Below are 17,775 nucleotides of genomic sequence, written 5' to 3'. Positions count from 1 at the left end.
TCACGAGCTGAACTTGGTAAGCTCTGTTTCTGTTCATCTATCTCTCTTTCTATTGCTTGATGTCTGTTGCAGATATGTGTTATCTGGCCCCTTGTGAGAGGAGGGGTATGGCAGATTGACAAGGGTTGAGACAGAGATTGGACAGCACATGTATGTTTGAGCTGAGAAGATGTATCATGCACTTGAGTTATGCCAGATGTATGCCCATGGCTGGCCTGCGTAGTGATCTTGGATGATCAGAGGGAGGCACAGTGTGTTGTTTGAAGACACAGATCTCTGTGCATAGATCCTCTGTGCTGAGAAGGATTTGTGGGCCGTCAGATTGGACTTACAGGTGTAAACTCTTGGCTGGTCTTTGTGTTGTACTCAGCCATACATATTATTTTTAATTGAATAAAGAAATACCGCAAGGGGCGCCAAGCTTTGGGGCCAACAGGTGTCGTTGTGTTTTCAGATTTGGGCACTCTAGCTCCAATCTGTGTTTTGTTTCTCATCTAGACTACAAGTGGACGGGTGATTGCTCTTACCGCACTCTGGTTTTCTATCAGAGGCCGGTTTCACATCCAGACCCCAAAACCTTAAGGTGTTAGGTGACCTCCGGTAATCCAATTTGTAGAAACCTCAACTTGCCAAGATTCAAACCCAGTCCCACCACGTGACCTGGTTCTCTCTAGAAGTGTGGATTACATCTCCAACACCCCCCCTCAAGCCACACTTTGGTTGAGGTCTCTTAGCTTCCAACATCACAACCTAGGCTCTAATACCATGTTGGAAACATGGATTCTCCCACTTCCCGGGAGGTCACCCATCCCAATTGTGTTCCTGCGCAAGCGCGCTTAACTGAGGTGTTCCACAAATTAGTCTAGCCATCCATACCCAAAAACCTTAAGGTATTAGGTGACATCCGATAATCCAATTTGTAGAAACCTCAACTTGCCAAGATTCAAACCCAATTCCACCACGTGAGCTAGGTCTCTCTAGAAGTGTGGATTGCGTCTCCAACAAAAACAACTCCAATGGCAAGGTTATTGGCAACGGTAATCACCTCGAAAGGGTCATCCCATGATGCCAACTTCAAAACTGGTGACTCAAAGGCAACTTTCTTAATTGCCTGGAATGCCTCTAAAGCCTTGCCCGTGACGGACACTTTCTAACGATGAGTCTTCACGTCCTTGAGCAAGTTGGTGAGAGGTGCTGCAAGGTTAGAAAACTTGTCCATGTGTGTATTATAGGCTTGAAAAAGACCCACAAATGAGCGGATTTCCTGGGCTGTAGTGGGAACATCCCACCTGAGAATGGCATGTACCTTTTCAAGATCGAGGCTAATACTTGATGAATTGATGATGAATCCCACGTAATGGATTTCCAGTACTCCACTAAGAAGATGAAGACGCATTTGCCAATGAGATCCCGAAAAACCCGAGACATCATTTTGTTGAACGTCTCTGGTGTGTTGGTGAGTCCAAAGGCCATCACCACAAATTCATAGTGGCCGCGCTCGGTCCTGAAGGCGGTTTTTGGAATGTTTGCCTCAAAGATCTGCCTAATGGTTATCACTCTTAAGATCTATCTTAGAGAAAATTTTTGCACCATTGAGTCATTCGAGGATGTACTCTAATTTGGACATGGGGAATCTATTCTTAATTGTTAGCTTACTGAGTGCCTTGTAATCCACACATAAGCGTGCGAACTTATCCTTCTTTTGGACAAACAAAATGGGAGTGGCAAAAGGGGAGGATGTTGGTCGTATAAATCTAGACCGGAGTAGCTTGGCTAGCTACTGCTCCATCTCGCTCTCCAATGCCTTAGAGAGACGGTAGGGGAACTTGTGGGAGGCTCTGAACCAGGAACCAACTCTATGCGATGGTCCTCAGGTCTACTAGGTGGGAGGTCGTCTCGCAGCATGATGTTGTTGCATTGAGACAAAAGACCAACCACCTGCTGCTCCATTGCAGGTGCTATTTGAACTGCATTAGACTGAGAGCGGACATATAGTTGCGCACACTTTGCTCCTTTTCTAATGGCTCGTTGGGCTTGAATGTGGAAAATGAGTAGAATTCCAGGAATGCTCCGATCCACGCGAATCATGATGGGTTTAGGAAAACCTTGAATAATAGTGAAAGTGTCCTGCCTCTCTCCAATCAGGAATGGGTGCATACTGTCTAAACCACTAGATCCCAAGGATCATGTCACATCCTAAAAGAGGGGAGACAATGATATCCCGCTGGAATGTGGCCCTCTCAACCTGAAACTCAAGCTGTTGAGCTTTATGAGAAATGTGAGTACATAGACTAGGGGTGAACCTGTCCACATCTAGATGATAAGAAACCAAGGTACATCTCATCTTGTTTGCCAACTGCACAGAGATGGCATCCTCAGAACTACCCATGTCAAAGAGGACAATGAACTGTTGTCCCCTTGAAGTGCCATAGGCACGGATGAGAGCCTGTCTGTCCCTCAGCCTCACCCTCCTGCTAATCATCAAATACCACTAGTGGCACTGACGAACAAAAGTTGAACAGCATTAGAGGCTGATGGTGGCGAAGGTGTGGATGGGGCTGTTACAGTTACTACTGTGGAAGTGGATGCCTTAGCAAACTTTTCAACTTGAAACTTAGTGCAATCTTTCTTCTCATGTCCCACAGTGTGACAGAAGAAACAACGGTTTTATGTCCTGTATCGTGTCTGTGCATCCGGCTAGAGATAACCTCCAGTGATGCCCTCTTAGCTTTTTCCTCAGGAGTTTTCTTGGACGTAGAATCCTTCTACCCAATTGACCCTAAGAGTTTTTCTTTTAGTCCTTTAGGTCTTTGCAGTTCTGAGCCCCCTCACCCTGGATAGATGGCTGTTGTTGGGGCTTAGGAGTAGATTGTACCTATTTGGGCTTACCTCCATTCAGCATTAGTTCCTGATTCTGAGCAAGGATCAATGCCCGTGCATTAGTCTGAGGCTCAAAATTCCTAACTGGGTACCTAGTGTTAGTATCTAAACCTCGAATGAACTGCTTGAGCTTATCTTCTTCCGATATGCCCAACTGTTGGGCCATTGTTAATGACCTTGTTGGAATAGGTCAAAACAAGGACACCACCCTGAGTGAGTTTGTAAAACTTGTCCTTAAGATTGGTCATGTACTGTGGTGGAAGAAAACAGGCTTTGAAGTCAGCCACAAAGATAGTCCAATGAAATTGGAATTGGCCTATGATGGGATCTCTGTGAAGTTGTGACCAATGCTGGCACCAAGTAATAGCTTCCCCAGTGATTTGGGGTGCTGCTCTTTTCTTCTTTGTTCCTCCATAGTGAGGAGCATCTGTGCCAGATCTGAGATGCCTTCTTTGGGCTTCTCTTTTTCTACGAGACGGCAAGCTACATATTCAGAGAATTTATTTGCTCCATCGTTATTCTCAAGAGCTCTTCTATGCTTGGCGGAAGCATGCTTTCTGTTTAGAAGCTTTGTGCCTCCATAACTTCTTGCTGCCTTTCTTCTTGATGTGATTTCTCTCCCAACATGGTGGAGGCCTGGGTGTTTTTCCCAGACCGCAGTATTACCATCCATCGCATACTCTCAATTCTTCAGGTAGCCAAGTTGGGTCGCCAACTTGATGCTCTAATACCAATGTTACATGCACTGAGGTTGATCGTGAACATGCTAGGACCAGCCGAGGCACTTTTTCCCTCTTTAGGAGTTTTTTCCCCGTACTAGTATACACCCATCCTGGGATGTACTTATCTTCTTAGTCTAGCACACATTCTGTCACGATTGTGACTTAATCTCTCTTAATTACCTTTAATTATTCTTAATTACTCTTAATCATTGAAGGGACACCAGTGAAGGGACACCAGTGAAGGGTCACAACCTGTCACATGGGTCATCACCAACGATCTTCAAAGGGACACATCTATTGATCAAAGGGCACATCTCTACGTCCAAAGGACATAACTATTCATTCAAGAGTCACACCCTTTCATTAGGGATGTGTCTCTTCATTTGTGCCTCTTAAAGCCCTATTTAACAAGGCCTTGTGTCTTAATGCAAACAACACAGCTTTCTACTCTTTGCCTCATGTTTACTCAAGTATTTAAGCATTAAGATATTTTAATCATGTTTAATTAAGCTAAAAGCTTAGAGCAAACAAACTCCAACCTGTAAGATGCCCACAGCCAAACCCTAATCCTAAAAATCAAAAAACCCTAACCCTAAAATTCAGCCAGCCCTAACCCTAAAATCAGCCTTAGCAAGGGTTGTATGGAAAAGCACGAGAGAATGTTCCCGCCATTTGCCCAATTTTGATTGATTTTTTATTTTCCCCAAATTTTCTTCACAAAAAGAAAACAAAAACGATGTCAAGCTATAGTCTCACCGTTGTTCTTGGCTGTTCCCAATGTGTGCCTGGCTCCTTCTGCTCTCCCATGCGCCAATCTCTATGCCCTTTTAGGCTGAATCAGCCCCTAGCCAGAGTCGCCAACTCTCTGGAAACAACATAATGTTTGACGATTTTTTTTTTAAATGCTTTGGCAATCCTTAAGGTTTCGAACCCTATCCTTCTTTTAAAAAAAACAAACACGGGCGCCAGCCAAACAACCTCTCCACCAAAAAAAAAAAAAAGTAAATCGCGCCCCAACGGTGCTCGAAAAAACCGGCGTATGTGTAATCCCACCTGTGGATTTTTAATTTTACCTTTTTTTTCAAAAAAATCAAAGGTTTGAATAACCGGCAAGTTGTAGGGCTTCAAAGGTTTTTAACCTTTCAATACATAACTAGCAGGTTTTATCATTTGGGTGAGGTGAGGGGAAAAAGTATTTCAAGGGAACCTTTGAAAACAAAGGGTATGCTTTTGGTAGTTTCACAATCCCTTTCACGTACAACAATATGTTGAACGGGCTTTTGAAGCCCTAAGCCTCAAGGTCCTACAGCTCAAGTCTCAGCCCTAATGATCCCTAAGCCTCAAGGTCCTATAGCTCATGTCTTAGCCCTAATGATCCACCGACGCGAGGGCTAGAGCCAAAAGACCAGGCCTGGGTCTATGCTTTCCATGGCAGCTTTTATAAAAGCTTCAAAATTAGTATTTTTTTTAAACACTAAAGTGTTATTAAACACTAAAGTGTTATTAAACACTAAAGTGTTATTAAACACTACCTTTATGCATTAATCTTCAAAAGACATTCTTTTTGAGGCTTAGGAGCAGAACTTCTTCAAGCCAAGAAGAAGTGGATCAAACAAATCCCGGTGTATGCCATTGAAGCCATTTGTAAGCTTCAAAATAGTGTTGTTAAACACTAATATTCTTCTTAATCAGCATTAATCATCAATACATTTTCTTCTCAAGCCTTTCTAAGCTTTTGGTCAATGTTTTGAAGTGATGGGGCATTCACCATTGATTGGTTCATAAGCCTCGACATCAACAAGCTAATCACCAATGAAAGTGTCATTTGACACTAAAAAAATGTGCTCTTAAGCACTAATAGTGTTTCTTAAACACTACTGGTGATCATAATCACCAAAGAAAGTGTTCTTTGACACTAATGAAGCTCTCTCCATCAGAATTAGTGGTTGGGCACAAATCCTAAGTGCTAAACCATAAGCTTCATCAACTAAATCTCCTTTTTATGCAACATCCTTGGCTTGATTAAGGGTTGTTGCACTCTCATAAGCCATTCTCTTTCTACTTAAGCCAAAACATCACAAATTTTCTGGTTTTCTTCTTCATAAATCAGCCCATTACACTCTTTTGATCTTCCTTCAATACCCAATGTCAAAGGAAAACACCCAAATTAACAAGTTCTCAGGAGAGGGCTTCCACACTTGGCAAGTTCTTGTCAAGTACAAGATAATGTCCAAAGGTTTTTGGCCATTCATCTTCGGCACTAAGGTTATTGATCGAGCTAAGGCTGAAGATATTGAAGATGATGAGAGGGCACAAGCCATCATCATGCTCCATCTTTATGAGGCTCTTATTCACCATGTGGACCAACTTTCGCGACTGCAAAGGAGAAATGGGATGAGCTTGACAAGCTCTATGGAGCTCGTGGTGGTAAGAATTCCAAGATCTCACTTAAAATTGAATTTTTTAGCTTGGAGCTCAAAGAGGGAGACGGCATTGGAGCCTTTATCTCTCACTTGAAGGGCCTTATGGCTCAACTTGCATCAGTGAATGCGAGAATGGATGAAGATGATGCACTGGCTATTTTGCTAAAAGCAGTCAAGAAGGTGTATCCCACCTTAGTCACCACCCTGAAGAACATACCTAGTCCCACCCTTGAAGGAGTCATTCAATCTTGCCTTGATGAAGAAAAGAGGCCAAAGGGAGGAGCTGAATCTTCAAATGCATAGACTTCATTGAATATCGAACAAGCTTTGTCACATCATCAAGTGAGCAAAGTAAGGTGTACCCATTGCAAAAAGGTAGGTCATTTGGCAAATAATTGTTGGATCAAATATCCCAACAAGATGAAATGTAACAAGTGTAAACAAATGGGACATATCACTTCTAAATGTCCTTAACAAAGAGTCAGAGCCTAACTTTGCATCAGAGCCTAACTTTGCATCAGCCTCTAACTCCACCGAGAAATTGTTTTAAATCTCAATGCAACAACACCTATATTCCTAAACCTTGTACGCCTAATGTTATAAAGGCAACCTATGTCTAATACCACCTATTCCAATTTTCTTCATAGTTGGTATTGAGGGGGGATATTCAAAGACTAAGGTCATGTAAAAGGGTAGGAGAAGGGCCAAGTTGTATTTCTAAGCAACTTAATAAGCAAGATCTTTTCTTGTATTTTGGGGTCTCTCTCTTCCACATGTTTGAATCTAGCATGAGCACCACGAATTCTATCAATGTCTAGTTAACTAGAAATGCCTTCATATTTGATGCAAAAGTTGGTATTACAACTCACATAGGTCGTATAAAAGGGCTACTATTGTGGCAAGTCTCTTCCTTGCGGTTAGCTCATTTGGTGGAGAATGACATGGCTATATATTGGATGAGGGTACTCTGAGCTACACCTTTGGCTCGGAGTAATTAGGGAAAGCTAGTACATCACCTGGCAGCTATGTGGCCATTTGTAAAGTAATTTTTTGTAATATATCTTCTATTACGAAAAGAGAGAGAGAGAGAGAGAGAGAGAGAGAGAGAGAGAGAGAGAGAGAGAGAGAGAGAGATAAACATTTAATTTCATGCAAGGTCGTGTTTCTTTTCAAAGTATGAAGCACCAACAACTAGCATGGGCACATCATAGTGGAAAGAAGAGTTTTGAGGTGGGGCTATCTAAACAATATGAAGCCATAGAAGATGGTATGATGAATTTATTTCGTGTGGCTTATTTTGTTGCCAAAAATGATCTTGCTTATGCTAAATTTGTTCCTACTTTAGAGTTGTTGAGAGAATGCAAAACTCCTAATGTTCCTGAGAACAAATGTATAATAATGATGAATCATGTGCTACTTTTGTTCATTATGTAGGTAAGTCACTCGAAACAACTTGTATTACATACGTAAAACAATCACCTTGTTTTGATGATGACTGATGAGTCAACTGATATTGCAATTGAAGAGCACTTGATACTGTATGTTACTTACATCGATAGTCATCAACCAAAAGTATCATATTGGGACTTATTAGAAGTACATGATTGTATTTCTAATGGGCTGTTTGACTCATTAAGAAACTTGATAAGGAAACATGGGTTAGATAAAAGAAAACTAATAAGCTTTGGTTCTGATGGTGCTTCAGTCATGATTGGTAAGAAAGGGGGGGGCAGTAAAAAGACTTAAAGATATATCACCATTTATGACTTATATTCACTGCATTGCACACTACACTAATCTTTGTGCTAGTAATAGCATTGAAAAGTTTCAATATGCCAAGTATATTGACTCCACTCTAAATGAAATAGCTAAACTTTTCAAAAAGAGTGTTGTGTGTATGGAGAAGTTTAAAGCTTTAGAAGAAGAATTTGATTTGCCAACTTTGAAGTTAGAAATGATACATTCAATAAGATGGTTAAGTAGGCACATTACTTGCAAGTTGCATGATTACTTGCTTGGGTATTATCAGAAATGGCAGACAACACTTGATGTATTTTGGATATTATTCAACTGAGGATAAGCTTGACGGGACCAATTACCCGTTATGGTCCTATATGATGTGGCAAGTATTGATAGCCAAAGGGCTATGAAATGTTGTGGTTGGCATTGAGAAACGTCTTGGTTCTTCTGATGAACATAATGTATAAGGCACATCTACAAACACGGACTCAGTTTTACATGGTGCATTACCACAACATAGCATACCTATGTAGGAACAAACAAAGTGGGATGGAAGAGATGCACAGGCACATGCATTGCTTGCTTTGTCAATTAAGAGAAGTATCATTCCTCACATTCAGTCATGTAGGACTGCTAAACATGCTTGGGATGCACTTGTGTTATTATACCAGGTACGTAATGAAGCACCTGTTACTTATATATGCAAGCAATTAGAGTCTAAGCATATGGACGAGGGAGACTCCATGGACAGTTTCCTTACAAAAATCAAGGATTTTAAGGAGTAGTTGGCCAGTGTTGATGAAATATATACTGACATCTCATTGGTGACCTACTGTCTTGAATGCATTGCCGGACTCGTATATCAAGGTTTTTCTTCTACCATCAAACTTATGATGAAAGATAATCCAAATGCCTTAAAGTTTTAAGGGTTGGTTTCTGTGCTCTTGCAAGAAGAGAAATCCAGGCAAAACAGATCTGTCGTGCGTACAGGAGATCAGGCTTTTGCTTCTGCCAGTCACAAACAACAAAAAGGCAAAGGTAAATCCTTTCCTCAGGGTAGTTACAAGCTAAAATCTGAGTCATCGAACAAGCCTATAGACAAAGAAGATGACAAGCTAGAGAAAAAAAGACAAATGCAACTATTGTAGAAAATCGGGTTACTACATTTTAATGAGTGTAGAAAACGGCTAGAGAAGGAGAAAAAGAAAGACTTAAGTTAGCTAATGCATCAGCATCCAATGCAGAAAACAAAGAATCTGCAAACTATACACATGATGATTGGGCTTTCATTGTGCAATGCAGTTATGACCCTTCGCATAAGGATGTATGCATGGCTGTTATAGATGTACATGTTTGGTATTTTAACAGTGGTGCTAGTAAGCACATTACTTCTCATCACTTGAATCTGATCCATAGGGAAACACTATAACATGTGTAAACAACTCCTCATATCTTGTAAAAGGAGTTGGTAAAATTGTTCTCACTACTGCAAATGATGAAACAATCACGCTTTCAGATGTATTATATGTACTAGTAGGGATCAAGAAGAACTTGTTATCTGTCCTTGCCATTACTAAGGCTGGCTTAGTGGTTTAGTTTGAGGATGACACATGTATTGTTTATGATTGCAAGACGATAAGATAATTGTTGCTTATGGTACTTTGTCTCATGATCTTTACAAGCGAGTTCATAGGCTAGATGCATATGAAAGACAAAGACATGTTGCATGTTCAGTTTCTGGCCATGGATGATGATAAGCTGTGGCATGCACACTTTGGTTGTTATGGCTCACCCTAACCCTCCTTGAAACACATCCAAAAAGAGATTACCTGGTGAATCGCAAACTATCGTGTGAGGATCTTTCCAATGGCCGAGCTTGTAACCCTTGAGGTCTTCAAGCTCTACAACTCCTTGAGAAGCAATCCCACCGCATCTCCCGCTAGCGTTGTCACACCGCCGCGTTGCACTACGGGTCCTCGTCCCTCCTCTCACCTCACTTCACTCACACACACTCACTAGCATGCATTAGGGAGAGAGATTAGCAAGAGCAAGACTCAATTGCACAATGGGAGAGTATGTTGTATTATGAGAGAAATTCACTTATATACATGGCCATAAGTGTTCACACTCACTTAAACTGTGCCTGGCCAGGCACTTTAGGCTCATAAGAGGCCTAATACTATTACAATGACTACTCTCATAATATATCCATGAAGTACATCACTTAGGACTTCATCTTAACTTACTACCACACGCTCTTGAAGCGGGAATTGCCATAAATACTCCGTCGTCACACCATTACGGGCGCCCGTCCAAGTTGTATCTTTGGACACTATTGCTTCATATCTTGAATGTATGACCCTTTGGTGTATCTATCGTGACTCCTTGATGTAAGATAATGGTGGTAGCTCTTGTTAATCCTCGAATTGGATTAATATTGGTCACTTGAACATTGACAGTTTGTTGTGTTTGCATAAACATGACATGGTGTCTAAGCTGCCACATCTTGAAGCCTCTATAAAACATGTTTGTGAGAGGACTGTATTCTTGAAAAAATTCAACAGGCATCATTTCTCAAAGATGGTGGAGATTTGTAGCCATATTTGGTAGTGATGTGTGTGAACACACTAGGACCAGCTGAGGCACTTTTTCCCTCTTTAGGAGGTTTTTTTCTCGTGCTAGTATACACCCATCTTGGGGTATACTTATCTTCTTGGTACAACACACATTCATTATCTAGAATCGATCATCTCATTGTGTGCTTCCTTGAGCTTCTCCACTATGTGTGTGCGCGCATTCATGTAACTCTATTTCCAACATTCTTTTATGTGGTGAGAATCTTAACATCCAATTCAGAGAGTAGAGAGAGAAGATAATGATAATGAGAGTGAAGTAGACAACACCTTATTAGGTTCCAAATACCAACTAAAGATCCCCCTTTTTGCAAGTAGGAGTATTTGCTTATATTAATCCTTGGAGAATGTTGTACAATGCTTGAGTAAACAAGCGATATGAATGCCCAACGCAAGGACGAGGAAGGCCGTAGGTCAGCTAAGTATCCACCAATCCAAGGCTCTACTGAAGACTCTTTGGGCCACTAAGTCCAAATAACTGTAGGGCTGCACATATGCTAGCTGAATGTTGAAGAGGATCTTCCTTGATAGCATGGGGATGATTGGATGATCTGCTGTGGTGCTTGATCTTGCTGAATACCTAGTAGCAAAATGGACAAAATTAGCATTAAATGCTACATTAAATGCTTATGCATGGAAAAAAGCTGCTTATGCTGTCATGCCCGACTGCAACACTCGGCCGACTGGAACCGACCACCACTGACAGCCTATAAATGTTGGCCAACTGGCATATTAAGCCTCAATACATGGTCGGTTGGTCCATGCTACTATCTAGGGCTGTGATTAGCCATTAGACGGGCCAATAAAGCCAAGGGCTGGCCCTTTGGCTAGCCCAGAGGTAAAGCCATGCTTTAGGCTAAATTCTATTAATGCATACCTACTTCTATGGGCTGACTCTACATGCACTATCTGATGCATACCTACTTCTAGGGTTGACTCTACATGCATATTTGATGCATACCTACTTCTAGGGCCAACTCTACATGCACTATCTAATGAATTCTCCAAGTGGATTAAGAGGACTTACTTTCAACAACAAGTGACATCTAAGGCTTAGAGACAACACCTACGTAGCTCGTGCCTGACTGTTCCCTAGACTGAGGGCTCATAATGGGGTCACGGCATGTACGACAAATAAATATTCATATAAAAAGGTACTACTTCTTTGCAAATGTTGCACTGATGTGATCATGCCAGTGTGTCACTATCTACCCCAGTGCAAGGTGCACATTATAAACCCACGCCAAGAGGAAGTCCTTCCAAGGCTCACCACCTTGAAGAAGTCCTCTAACAATCAACTTGCCTAGCAGAGCATGGCTTTGAATGGCGGGGTCAATGATGCCTAGGCCCCCTCTGTGTCATGGCTGAATGAGTCATTGTCCAAGCCACCGTGGCTGCTCGGGCAGGCCTCCCATCATTCATTGTACCTAACCAATGCATGCTCGAGAGAAGGCCCAACAAGAAGTAATGCACCACATGGTGGCAAAAGGACGACCTTCACCCACCACCACTTGGCTGGCTAAGGAAAGCCTTGTAGAACTCTAGTATAAAGCTTCTTCCAAATGCTTAGAAGAAGAGGGGAGAGCTATTGCTTTGGGGAGATATCGATGCCCATTGGCATTCTAGATAGCGGACTAAAGTGCCCCTCGGGATCTGGAAGCCTCAAGTGGATGCCAAGTTGGGGGGGTGTTGAACCTTCCCAAAAACCACATGACTTGTGCCAGTTGATCTGTGCTCCTAGATGAGTGACAAAAGATCTCAATCACCTTTGTGAATCTCTGGAGATTACCCACATCTCCGGATAAGTATGCTGTTGTGTCATCTGCAAACTTTGAGTCTATAGCAGCTCCTCCTAAGATGGGTAGACGTAATCCCTGGAGCCTCGTCTCCTGAGCTGAGAGAAAACTGCTCATGGCCTTGGCGACAAATAGGAAGAGGTATGGTGCCAATGGATAGCCCTTTCAAACCAAGCGAGAAAGGAGAAATTTGTCACCTCGGGCTCCTTGAATGAGAACATGACTTTGAGAGGCTGAGTAGAGGCCTGAAACACCATGGATCCACTCCATTGGGAACCCCATCCGGTACATCGTGCCCTCCAGAAAGCTCCAGTCAACTCTATTATAAGCTTTCTCAAAATCTATATGGAGCACAATGAGGTCCTGTTGCCGCATCTTGGCCAAAGTTGTCCCCTCCCAAAAAGTGAAGATGTCCAGAATGCTATGATCCTAAACAAAACCTCTCTGAGTGTCATGGAACAAGTGGAGGAGGAAAGGTTGAAGTCTTCGGCTGATGGCCTTGGTCAAAATCTTGTAGAGGCGGTCCCAAGGAGGATGATGTGTCTCTACTGTTGGATCTCCAATCTGTCACCACCCTTCTTAAAAATCAAGTGAATCAAACCCTTTGAAAGCCTCTCTGGCATGGCGCCTATAGTCATAATCTCGTCGAAGGCTGCTTGAAGGCCGTCTTCCATGAGATCCCAGTGGGTGGCAAAGAAAGAACGAAAGTGGAAGCCCGTCTGCCCCCCGGGGCATTTGCCCCTAGGAAGATCCGGCAATACCTCCATCAGCTCCTCTGCTGTAAAGGGAGTTAATAAGAAGGTCCATAGAGCAGGGGGAGCCACCTCTCTCATGTGCTGCCAGAACCTCTCTCATGCATCCACCACATGTGAGGATAATGGGGCACCGGTGAGGTGGGATCTGAAAAAATCCATGGTAATGGCTCACACATGGAGGGGGGTCAGAAACGATAGCTCCATCTTGGCCCCATGAAACCTGTGAATACCATGTCTCCGCCCCTCTGAGGGCCTGCAATCTCAAAGAATTCCCAAGTGACTCTATCTTTGGCCTGGGTTGGCCTGGGTCCAGAAGGAAGCTCTGGCATGGTATCCATACTCCACCCTCCTCTCCTTGATGGATTTGATCTCTGTACGGGCAGTAGCAAGATGATTCTCAATCCACGGGCTATCGGGGGAACTCTCCTGAAGACGCTGGAGAGAAGCAAGACCCCTCTGAATGCTCCTCTCTTGCTCACAAATCCCTCCAATCTGCTTTGTGCTGCCTCTTGCAAAAAGCTGTTGATCTTGTTGAGGCCCTCATCTAAGGTGCGTGCAGAAAAACTTGAGATAAAATCCGATCCCTCCCATATCTGCGCTATCCTATTGCTCTGCAAATCTCAGGGTCTTGTAGAATCCTAGTGCTCACATGCATGTCCTGCCTCCAAGGTTCCTCCAAGGATAGAATAACTGGAGCATAATCAGAGAAGGTGGTGCCTGTCAAGATACCAGTCATGCCCCCATGACCGCAAGCCCACTCATCCACATAGAATCTATCAAGTCGAGAGAGGTTGGGGCCGATGCTCCTCATATTAGACCGTGAGTAGCACAGGCTCTCGGGACTGCGCCCAAACTCTGCCGAGTGCCAAGGGTCATGTCCCCTGAGTGCCAGGATCATCTCCTTCCAAGTAGAGTACTCTGTGCCGCCTGAGACTGTAGTCGTGCCTCCTTCGAGTCTATCCTCTACTGACTTGATCATGTTAAACTCTCCACCCATGCACCAAAAGTCAGCCTAAGGAAGGGATTGACAGACTGTAATTCAGAAGGTGGCTCTACCTATTGTGACATTTGGGGCATAAACACTGAGGAAGCCCACACAGTCCTCTCCAATCCTAATGGTAACCTACTGTGCCCGCCTAGTGATTATGACACCTGACAAGAGCTCCTCACTGTTGACAGAAATACAAAATCCTGCTGTGTCTCGGAGGGACCAAAAGAGGGAGACCAAAAAGTGTGATCCCTTCCTAGTAAAATCTTCCCATAGCAATGGGTACGCCCCTTGGAAAGATTGTGCTCCTGGAGAAAAAGAATGTTGATGGATCCCCCAACTGTAGCTCTATGGAGCTCTCCTCTAAGGACACCTCACCTCTGAAAGCACTGAGGCACCTTCAAACCCTGAATGTTCCATGAGGCTATCTGCATATCAATCCCTGTGGGAGGAGGAACTATCAGAACTGCCCTCCGCTTGAAGAGTCTTAGGCATGGGTTTCAACGAGGAGTAGTCACAGTTGGGTCCTGGGGCAAAGGTGCGCCAAGTGGGCACGGATATTGTCCTCCATGTGTCGCCACTCTGTTCGAGCGCAAGAGTAGGCATACATTGAACTCCACCGATCAAAATGAAGGTATCTATAAGATGGGGGAAGGAGTATTGTAACTTAGATATGAAGGAACACAAAGAGCAGCACCTTCAGGTTGGAGGACACCACCTCCCCGTTCGTGATCTCTATGCCTCCTAGCTCCATCTGCGCCAAGGGCCAGAGATGGGAGAGCATGTCGGTGATGCGTAGATCATGAATATGGTGCAAAAGTTCTATTGCTTGCCCTTGGATTGTGGCAGCCACCAACTCCAAATCCCACGCCGTCCCCAGGATTGCACTCAAGGAAAAGGAGAAGATCATCGCGCCACTCTCTAGCGTGGATGGCCTAGAATGATGAAACACCACACAGATCCAACTGGGAGCCATTGTATCCTCAAAAATATTAGTTTCTTTGACAGGAATGAAAAGATGCATGGGAGAAGAGAGCTTGAGCTCTTGCAAGCACACACACACTCACAAAACCCTAAAAGAGAACACATAAGGTGAGAGGCTGAAAATCTTCTTCTTCTTCACACAACACTCAACACACCATATACAAAGATAAGAGTACACACAATATGAAAAGGTACTCAACCAAATACTAGGGTTCTCTAGGGTTCTCTATAGTATGAACCCAACTAAATGAGTTGGCGCTATAACTATGCCAGTCTCTAGAATGGCTGTCACACAGCCATTCTAGAGACAGGCTGTCACACAGCCATTCTAGAGACAGGCTGTCACACAGCCTGTCATCCCACTAGCCGCATATCACCCATGATCTCACCAACCATGCCAATGGTGTAAGTGGGGCCTATCCCCTAGGCGGGTCATCAGTGTCCACCGCCTCACTAGATGAGCTCGATATATCTCAACACTCCCCGTCGAGCTCAACTCCATCTCATGTACACCAAGCGAAGCCCTGAATTTACGGAGCTTCTCTGTACCCAATGCTTTGGTGAAGATGTCAGCGACCTGATCTTGTGTGCTGACATAAACAAGATCAACGTCTCCTGCCAAAACCTTCTCTCTGACAAAATGGTAGTGGACCTCTATATGCTTCATGTGTGAGCATGAAAAACTGGGTTCTTGGCCAACTGTATACTGCTAATGAGTCACAGAAAATGACAACTTGTCTATCCACTGCTGATAGACCCAAATCAACAAGTAGCTTTCTCAACCAAGCTACCTCACATGCTGCCAGCACCTCTGTACTTGGCCTCTATACTGGATAGAGCAACCGTAGGCTGCTTCTTGCTGCTCCAAGTAATAGCAACACTCCCCAAAGAAAACATGAAGCCACTAGTAGATCTTCTATCTCAGATACTACTAGCCCAATCAGCATCTGTGTACCCATGTACACATATCTCTATCCCAGTTTCATAAAATAGTGGATAGAGCAACCGTAGGCTGCTTCTTGCTGCTCCAAGTAATAGCAACACTCCCCAAAGAAAACATGAAGCCACTAGTAGATCTTCTATCTCAGATACTACTAGCCCAATCAGCATCTGTGTACCCATGTACACATATCTCTGTCCCAGTTTCATAAAATAGTCCACAATGCAAAGTAGACCTCACATACCTCAGTATGCGTCTCAATGCATCCAAATGTGGCTTCTGAGGAACCTGCATAAACTGACTCACCAACCCAACATCATAGCTCAAATCTGGCCTGGTGATCGTCATGTAGATCAAGCTTCCTACTATGCGCCTATACATAGTAGGATCCTCCAAAATCTCTCCTGAATCTGCAAACTCAACTTGCCATTCTGATCCAATGGCACTGAGATAGGCTTATAGCCTATCATACCATACTTGGACAACATATCTAAGCCATACTCTCTGCAGTAATCCAATACTATGTGGTGACCTAATCACCTCAATGCCCAAGAAATATATGAGCTCCCCTAGATCCTTCATCTCAAACTTCTATTTAAGCAAGATCTTTACATGAAAGATCTTTGCATCATGGTCCCCCGTAATGATCAGGTCATCTACATAGATGACAACAAGCATAACCCCTCTATCACTGTGTCTCACATATAGCGAGAAATCTGCTTTGGCTACATGTGAAAGCCAATAGTGACAAGATATTTAGAAATCTTGTCAGACCATGCTCTTGGTGCTTGTTTTAAGCCATACAAGGCTTTCTTCAACCTGCAAACATGCTTGGGGTGACTCACATCCTCATAACCACGTGGCTGTAACATATACACCTCTTTTTGCAAATCCCCATGCAAGAATGCATTCTTTACATCCATCTGATGTAAAGACCATTGCTTTGACGCAGCCATTGCTATCACAACTCTCACTGTTGCCATCTGGGCTGAAAGTTTTCTCATAATCAATGCCATATGTCTGCGTATATCCTTTGGCTACCAATCTAGCCTTGTACCTGCTTATGCTTCCATCACTGTTATGTTTTACTTTGTACACCCACTTGCATCCAATGGCTTTTTTACCTTCAGGCAATTGCACTAAATCCCAAGTCTCATTTCCATATAGTGCATCCATCTCCTCATCCATAGCTTTCTCCCAACACACATTTCCAACAGCCTCATCAATGCATGTGGGCTCTACAACCTGTACAACTAAATCCCAAGTCTCATTTCCATATAGTTCAGGCAATTGCACTAAATCCCAAGTCTCATTTCCATATAGTGCATCCATCTCCTCATCCATAGCTTTCTCCCAACACACATTTCCAACAGCCTCATCAATGCATGTGGGCTCTACAACCTGTACAACTTTTGCCATGTATACATAGTGATGTGCCACATAACCATCATAGGTAAACCTCTGCACAGGATGCTTCACTCTCCTAGATCTTTGCAGCTTTGCATTCATGGCTTCCATAGCCTTCTTTACACCAAGTGTTCTCATAGAGCTGGTATCCCAAGATCCTCATCAAGGCTCATCTCAGAGCCACTAGACTCTCCATCAACATGAGAATGCCCTGTAAAAATGTCAGGCATAGTAAGGGGCTCAACCACTTTCTCTTTGCCTTTATGTGATGTACTAATCACATTTGTGGGATTGGTATTATGACGCAGCGTGCCACTCCATGGTCTATCAATTGAACCACTAGATGACTCTCCTGGTCCAGTCAAAGACTGTTGCGGCGGACTTGCATTATGTGCAACCACATTTCCACTCACATCAGTCCCCAACAGCTTCTTTTTCAGCAGCATACCAGCTGCTCATCTCATCAAAAACAACATCCCTGCTTACCCTCAACTCACGTGTAGCAGG

The 17,775-nt window shown here is 43.4% G+C and overlaps 1 protein-coding gene across 2 annotated transcripts in view; it reads right to left on the bottom strand.

The window, feature by feature from the left end:
- LOC147602788 (uncharacterized) overlaps positions 1 to 4,583 on the bottom strand; it is a 55,444-nt gene extending 50,861 nt beyond the window's left edge. The window contains exon 1 of one of the 2 annotated variants that reach the window (XM_086797578.1): positions 4,359 to 4,583. The gene's annotated coding sequence lies outside the window, so the exon portion shown is untranslated. The remainder of the gene's footprint in view (positions 1 to 4,358) is intronic. The other variant, XM_086797577.1, reaches the window with a different exon arrangement.
- Between the last annotated feature and the right edge of the window lie 13,192 nt (positions 4,584 to 17,775).

This window comes from Cibotium barometz, chromosome 66 (genome assembly GCF_041138505.1).
Source record: "Cibotium barometz isolate CiBa-2024 chromosome 66, ASM4113850v1, whole genome shotgun sequence".
Taxonomy (NCBI): Eukaryota; Viridiplantae; Streptophyta; class Polypodiopsida; order Cyatheales; family Cibotiaceae; genus Cibotium; species Cibotium barometz.
Note: the sequence above shows the minus strand (reverse complement) of the source record. Positions and strands in the feature narration are given on the sequence as shown.